Source organism: Scylla paramamosain, chromosome 37 (genome assembly GCF_035594125.1).
Source record: "Scylla paramamosain isolate STU-SP2022 chromosome 37, ASM3559412v1, whole genome shotgun sequence".
Lineage (NCBI taxonomy): Eukaryota > Metazoa > Arthropoda > Malacostraca > Decapoda > Portunidae > Scylla > Scylla paramamosain.
The window spans coordinates 15,187,310-15,194,809 of record NC_087187.1 but is presented as its reverse complement, the minus strand read 5'-3'; the positions used below and the strand labels follow the sequence as shown (position 1 = coordinate 15,194,809).

General features: G+C 42.2%; 1 protein-coding gene across 7 annotated transcripts in view; it reads right to left on the bottom strand.

The window, feature by feature from the left end:
* Nucleotides 1-7,310, bottom strand: part of LOC135091517 (fibrocystin-L-like) — a 136,284-nt gene extending 128,974 nt beyond the window's left edge. For 5 of the 7 annotated variants that reach the window (XM_063989237.1, XM_063989235.1, XM_063989238.1 and 2 more), the window contains exons 1-3: nucleotides 6,631-7,308; nucleotides 3,634-3,748; nucleotides 719-773 (exon numbers count right to left, since the gene is read on the bottom strand). The gene's annotated coding sequence lies outside the window, so the exon portion shown is untranslated. Of the gene's footprint in view, nucleotides 1-718; nucleotides 774-1,537; nucleotides 1,723-3,633; nucleotides 3,749-6,630 lie in introns of those variants that run through there. The other 2 variants (XM_063989241.1, XM_063989236.1) reach the window with 2 other exon arrangements.
* Between the last annotated feature and the right edge of the window lie 190 nt (nucleotides 7,311-7,500).

Genomic DNA, 7,500 nt, shown 5'->3' with positions numbered 1-7,500 from the left:
TTAACCTCTTCTTATTCTTCATATTACTATTCACATATCTATAGAACATCCTTGGTTCATCCTTATATCTGTCTACAATATCTTTTTCATGATTCTTTATTTCTTCTCTCCTTACCTTTGAGTATTCATTTCTCTCCCTTTTATATTTTTTCCCATGCCTCACTTGTCTTCCCTTTCTTCCATTCGATCCAGGCCAGATCTCTGTCTTCCTCCTTGCTCCCTCACATCATTTATTAAACCATTCCTGCTTCTTAACCTCTTGTCTCATCTCTGGGACAAATTTCCTTAAAAACCTCACTGTATGTGCTCATAAACTCTCCCCATTTATCTTCTATTCCAATTGCTTCATCAAATTGATTCCATTCCACTTATCTCAAAGTAATTCCTCAATTTTTCAAAGCCTGTTCTTCCATAGTTGAATCTTTCTGCTCTGTGGTACTCATTCTTTGATATCTTTCCTCCTACTCTCATTGCACACTCCACCACCACATCATCACTTTTACCTAATGGACATTTATAGTTGTTCTCCACAACTTAAAGTTTCTTTGTAAATATTAAATCCAGCCTTGTGTGTGTGTGTGTGTGTGTGTGTGTGTGTGTGTGTGTGTGTGTGTGTGTGTGTGTGTGTGTGTGTGTGTGTGTGTGTGTGTGTGTGTGTGTGTGTGTGTGTGTGTGTGTGTGTGTGTGTGTGTGTGTGTGTGTGTGTGTGTGCTCTTACCCATGAGAAGGGCCACCGCTGCACCCACCAGAGCCACGCACATGATGGCCCCAACCTGAAATCATCATCATCATCATTGTCATCATCACAACACCCAAATCAAGACACAAAAGACATCAAGTAAGGAGAGATGAGTCACACACACCTCACAGAGAACAGTGTGTCAGAAACAGTCCTTCATTTTGTGCTTAACGCAGTACTACACACAATTCATTCTAGGATGGAAAATCAAATGCAAAAATATATAAATGACAAAATAAATTACATGAAAAACAGAGTGCTTAATTCTATACTGAACTGAATACCACATATGATTCATTCTCTCCTATGTTGGAGAATTAAATGAAAAAAAGAAAACAGATAACCAAGCAAATAAACAAATAATTAGAATATAATAATATACAAGTAAATGAAAATTAGATAAAAAGTTAATACAACATATTTAACCTAATATGAAATCAAATAACTTAGGAAAACAGGGTAACTGTGACAGGGTGTAGAAACTTAAGGTGACTGTGACAGGATGAAGCACAAACTTAAGGTGACAGTGACAGGGTGAGCCAGAAACTTAAGGTGACAGTGACAAGATGAGCCAGAAACTTAAGGTGACAGTGACAGGATAAGCCATAAGCTTAGGGTGATAATGACAGGGTGAGCCAGAAACTAAGGGTGACAGTGACAGGGTGAGCCAGAAACTAAGGGTGACAGTGACAGGGTGAGCCAGAAACTAAGGGTGACAGTGACAGGGTGAGGCAGGAACTTAAGGTGATGACTCTGGGTGACAGTGACAGGGTAAGGCAGAAACTTGGGGTAACTCACCTTTACTGTTCACTAGTGTTGAGAGGGACTGAATGTTGCCTCCACTCACACTGACTTACATACTGCTCCTCCTCCTCCTCCTCCCTATCTGCCATCTCTCCCATAACTCCTCCCCTTTTCCTCCCTTCTCCCTTGTCTCCATATCTCCTCTTACTCACCTCTTTTTCCTTCTCTTCTCTCTCTCCCCAACCCAGCCACTCCTTTCTCTCTCTCTCTCTCTCTCTCTCTCTCTCTCTCTCTCTCTCTCTCTCTCTCTCTCTCTCTCTCTCTCTCTCTCTCTCTCTCTCTCTCTCTCTCTCATACACACACCTTTTTTTCCATCCTGTTACTTCTGCGTCATGAAAACCACATCCTTCTTAACTGACGTATCACTACTTAATTCTCCTCAGAACCACCACCACCACCACCACCACCACCACCATTATTTTCATCATTATCTTTACTCTGGTGGTGTTATGGTTTCCAGGGGCATTTTCATGACTGACAATGCAAGGATTTTGCAAGAGAAAAAGAAAATGCCCCATGAGAATTTAGGTGATCATCTGTATGGTCTATGAAAATGTTTTTTTTTATGAGAAAGCAAAGAATTAAGAATACAAACACGACAGAATTAAGCTAACACAGGAAGCTGGTAAGTTAGTTTGTTGTATATTAAATGCAAGGTCATGCCTCTGGAATGTTGTGCTTCAGATTCAATCCAGTGACTGTCAAGATTAACACACCTTTCCCATAAAACTTTACCTACAGTGGAGTATACTATAACATACAGAAAGGCATACAAAATAGATATTACAACTACTGCTTTTTTTTCTGTAAGAGGGCCACTGGCCAGGAGCAACAAAAATTTTGAATAAAAAGAAGGCCTCAGTTCTACTACTACAAATAAACACTATATAAGACTATAGACAAATGAGCAGTAAATACAAGATCAAATCAATCCTTTAGGGTCAAACACAGGCATACTAATTCATCACTGAATTTTGTCTGCTGTTGATCCCATCATATAGAATCCATCAGCTATTTTTTTTTTTTTTTTTATGTAGGAAGGACACTGGCCAAGGGCAATAAAAATCTAATAAAAAAATGCCCACTGAAATGCCAGTCCCATAAAAGGGTCAAAGCAGTGGTCAAAAATTGGTGGATAAGTGTCTTGAAACCTCCCTCTTGAAGGAATTCAAGTCGTAGGAAGGTGGAAATACAGAAGCAGGCAGGGAGTTCCAGAGTTTACCAGAGAAAGGGATGAATGATTGAGAATACTGGTTAACTCTTGCGTTAGAGAGGTGGACAGAATAGGGGTGAGAGAAAGAAGAAAGTCTTGTGCAGCGAGGCCACGGAAGGAGGGGAGGCATGCAGTTAGCAAGATCAGAAGAGCAGTTAGCATGAAAATAGTGCTAGAAGACAGCTAGATATGTAACATTGCGGCAGTGAGAGAGAGGCTGAAGACAGTCAGTTAGAGGAGAGGAGTTGATGAGACGAAAAGCTTTTGATTCCACCCTGTCTAGAAGAGCAGTATGAGTGGAACCCCCCAGACATGTGAAGCATACTCCATACATGGACAGATAAGGCCCTTGTACAGAGTTAGCAGCTGGAGGGGTGAGAAAAACTGGCGGAGACGTCTCAGAACACCTAACTTCATAGAAGCTGTTTTAACTATAGATGAGATGTGAAGTTTCCAGTTCAGATTATAAGTAAAGGACAGACCGAGGATGTTCAGTGTAGAAGAGGGGGACAGTTGAGTGTCATTGAAGAAGAGGGGATAGTTGTCTGGAAGGTTGTGTCGAGTTGATAGATGGAGGAATTGAGTTTTTGAGGCATTGAACAATACCAAGTTTGCTCTGCCCCAATCAGAAATTTTAGAAAGATCAGAAGTCAGGCGTTCTGTGGCTTCCCTGCGTGATATGTTTACCTCCTGAAGGGTTGGACGTCTATGAAAAGACGTGGAAAAGTGCAGGGTGGTATCATCAGCGTAAGAGTGGATAGGACAAGAAGTTTGGTTTAGAAGATCATTAATGAATAATAAGAAGAGTGGGTGACAGGACAGAACCCTGAGGAACACCACTGTTAATAGATTTAGGAGAAGAACAGTGACCGTCTACCACAGCAGCAATATTTGTGATGGGTTCCCACGGCAGAGGCTTCATGCAGCAGCAGCACCACAGGAGTAGTAGACACACACACCACACTCAGCCAGGAAAGCATCTTCCAAAACAACTGTGGATAATGAATAGAAAAAAAAAAAAAAATTAGCCTCGAATTGATTTGCCAAAGCACCTGTGAATAGAGAAGAAAATGAGTAAATAATGAAGTTGACAGACCTGCCTTTTCAGAATGGTAAATGTGGCTACATTAAAAGTTACTTGCTAGCCTGGCTGGACTCACACAAGAACCTCTTCAGGGCCAGTTCAGGGTCAGCTCACCAGCATTATCAAAAAGACACCAAAGTATGTACATGTTTATGTAACTACCTGGCAAGTGTGCTATCAGCCCAAGATAAATAACACAATTGTATTTAGATACAGAATAAATCTGACTAGCAGCACAGCATGTACAGTTGGCGCCTCTTGACATGATCACGGTGGGTGGCACGGGGCAAATTTGTGCAACTAACATTTTTTGTCACTGCAGCACCCTAGGAAACCATACAGGGTGAAAATGACTACATGGCGACTCTATTAATTTCTCACCCGTCACCTTAAATGACAGTAGACGTTAGTTTTTAATATGGATGATGCATAAGGACATGTGCCTTCTCATAAGTGTCGCTGCCCCTACCCTATCCATAACACAGTGCTTTGAATGTAAAGTGTGCTAATGAAAATTTACCACAATGTCCAAATCTTACACATCAGGATAATATTCTGCAAGTGATTGAGCGCTATAAATTAGGGCTAAAAACCAAAGAATTAAGTCATCAAACAGGTGTGAATCCAGTGACAGTGCACCGCTTCGTGTTTAAATTTAAGGCCTCTAGTGAGCATGAAATTCCCTGCCACAGACATCGTGGGGGATGGCACACTAAGGTTAATGACAGAACTTTATCTCTCATAAGGTGCCAATTGGATGAAAATCCCACTCTTACAGCATGACAGCTTAAAGAACAGAATCCCATACCTCTCCAGGAAGTCAGTGTACGAGCAATCCAGAAAAATATCCCCCCAAAAAATAGAATGTTGGAAGTATCGTGCTTGCAACAAGCCTTTTTGTTTCTGAGGCACGTAGAAAAAAAGAGGCTGGCTTTTGCACACAAATACAGCTCATGGACTGTTGATGGAGGAGAGTCTTGTGGACTGATGAATCAGCATTTAGAGTGAATGATACAAAAGGCAAGAGAGTGTGGTGTTGGAAAGGATCAGACCCATGTGATCCAAAGTTTACCGCCAAGTCTACTAAGCATCCTCCCTCCCTCATGGTGTGGGATGCATTCTCATATGGGGTGTGGCTGAACTGCATGTCTTCCCTAAAGCTTTAGCCAATCAGTCACCCAGGATGTCTACTGCAGTCTTTTAGACAGTCAACTGGCTAACTGTTTTGCAGCAGCTGGTGCTGAGGTGCTGCAGCAGGATGGCGCTGCATGCCACACTGCACACACCATCAAGGAATGGCTTGCTACAAATGAGGTGGAGTGCATTCCTGACTGGCCGGCCAACAGTTCAGACATATCACCCATCGAGAACCTCTGGGCCATTGTGAAAGGGAAGCTGAGAAACAAAGACACTTCCACACTACCAAAATTAGAGAGCACGCTTCGTCAAGGATGGAACAGCATCTCACAAGAAACAATGATGAAGCTTGCAGATTCTCTCTCCAGTCATTTGATGGAGGTGAAAAAAAACGAAGAGGATACTTCATTAGTAAATAAAAGGTTAGTCAATAAGTATCCATAAAAAATTGTCTCATTCTGTCTCATAGTTTGGCCATTTCTATCAATCAGTCATGAAGTGTATATTGTTTAGCAAGTAATCACATCAAGAGGCGCTGACTGTATGCTAGCAGCAAAAATCAAACAGATGAACACCTGAGAAGCTGGAAAAACTGTGTTTAAAACCATCAACAGAGTTAGATTCAGGCACACTATTGGCAAGAAAATTCCAGATTTTCATCACTCTGAGAAAAATTTGTGCCTGGCATCACAACAACTATAAGGAATGAAAACTTTGTGTTGACAGAAATGGCTGAGGTGAACAGGTCTGCTGCAGTAATTATATGGATGGCCTCTAGTGCTGACAATAGTGGTTTAGATGAACAGGTCTGCTGCATTAATTGTATGGATGGCCTCTAGTGCTGATTGAAGTGGCTGAGGTGAACATATCTGTTGCAGTAATTGTAAGGATGGCCTCTAGTGCTGACAGAAGCGGCTGAGGTGAACAGTAATAGGGGAGAGTCCATGAAAATATCTTCCAAATTTAATAATAAGATCAACCCGTAAGAGTTTCTCCCTTTGAGTGAATACAAGGTCAAGGCCTTCAAATGCTGAACATAAGACATGTTCTCAAATCCTTGAATTCTTTTTGTCCATTGCCTCTGAACTGACTCCAATAGTCAGAGGTCAGAGACAACCAGTATTCCAGGCAGCGGAATAAGCATGGCAGGCTTGGGAGAAACCACATATGGTGTTTATCAGCCAATACCATCTCAGCCACCATCTAACTCACACCTAGTACAAGGAGGGGTCTCAGAAGTTGCAGAGAGAGAGAGAGAGAGAGAGAGAGAGAGAGAGAGAGAGAGAGAGAGAGAGAGAGAGAGAGAGAGAGAGAGAGAGAGAGAGAGAGAGAGAGAGAGAGCAACAAAGTTAATTACCGAACAAGACACTGTACAAATTATACTCAGTAGAAAGAAGAATGAAAAATACAAAATTATATATATCTGGAAAATAATTATTAATAACCACTGTCCCGCCCAAATCTGAACCCATCATATGCACTCACTCAAATGCAATCAGGAAGGAATAAGCGTGGCCACCCCACCTCCCTTCAAACTGCCACACCAGGATCAGAAGCCTCCAGCACAGCAGTGTTGCAACAAGGGACACCCACCTGTTCAACTCTCTCCCAGCACACACCGTGACATGAAGGGCGTGAATACCAAACACTTACAGAGGAAGCTGGATAAATTCCTGGTTACAATCCCCGCCCTGTCAGGAAGCGAACACAACACTGAGCAAGGTTGTCTCTGTCACCGGACATCCTTTCAAGACAAGCGGTTTTGTTGCTTTAGGAATGGCAGCAGACTTGTTAGGTGTGTTTGATAATCAGTGCATGTTGTACTTGAGTTTGGTTGCGTGACACCCAGTACAAATCAAGCAGAGCGGAGAGCAACGGTGTCACGGCGCTCGACATGTCTCCGCCTGCCGGTGGTGTCGTGTTCCTAGCTGTCCGCTCTTTATTTACAAATGAAAGCCAGATTTCTGTGAACACTTTAAAGATCTGTTTCAATCTTATATTTGGCTAATCTTCTAACCAAGTTTTCAGCCATGTTCTTCTCGAGGGGTGCGATGATGCCGTTGCGTCATCGCTGTAATGCCCTGCTGGTGACTTCCTGTGAGGCAATCACAGGCTTGGTAGCCGTCCTGTCTCCTGTAGGAAAGCATAAGTGAGCCGGATGACTGCAGGCTGTAGTGAGGGGTGGACGCCCCCCATTGCCAGCAGGGTCAGCAGGTCTAAGGTGTTGACGCCATGGCCAGCAGCGGAGAGTGATGGGCCCGGTACTTGGATGGCCAGTGGCCAGCAACTGAATGTATCTCGCTGGGAAACACTTTAAACACTTTATTACGCTTACCTATAAAATCAAATTAAATGATAATTCCGTATAGAAAGACTGGCAGACAACACATATATAAACAGCTTTTTGAGCATGAACTTAAATCTACAATATTCTAAATACACTAATAGAAAATAAATGCATTTTAAATGCAATGAAGAAAATACGTATTAATACAAATAAAAGGGATATAAACTTCCAGGTAT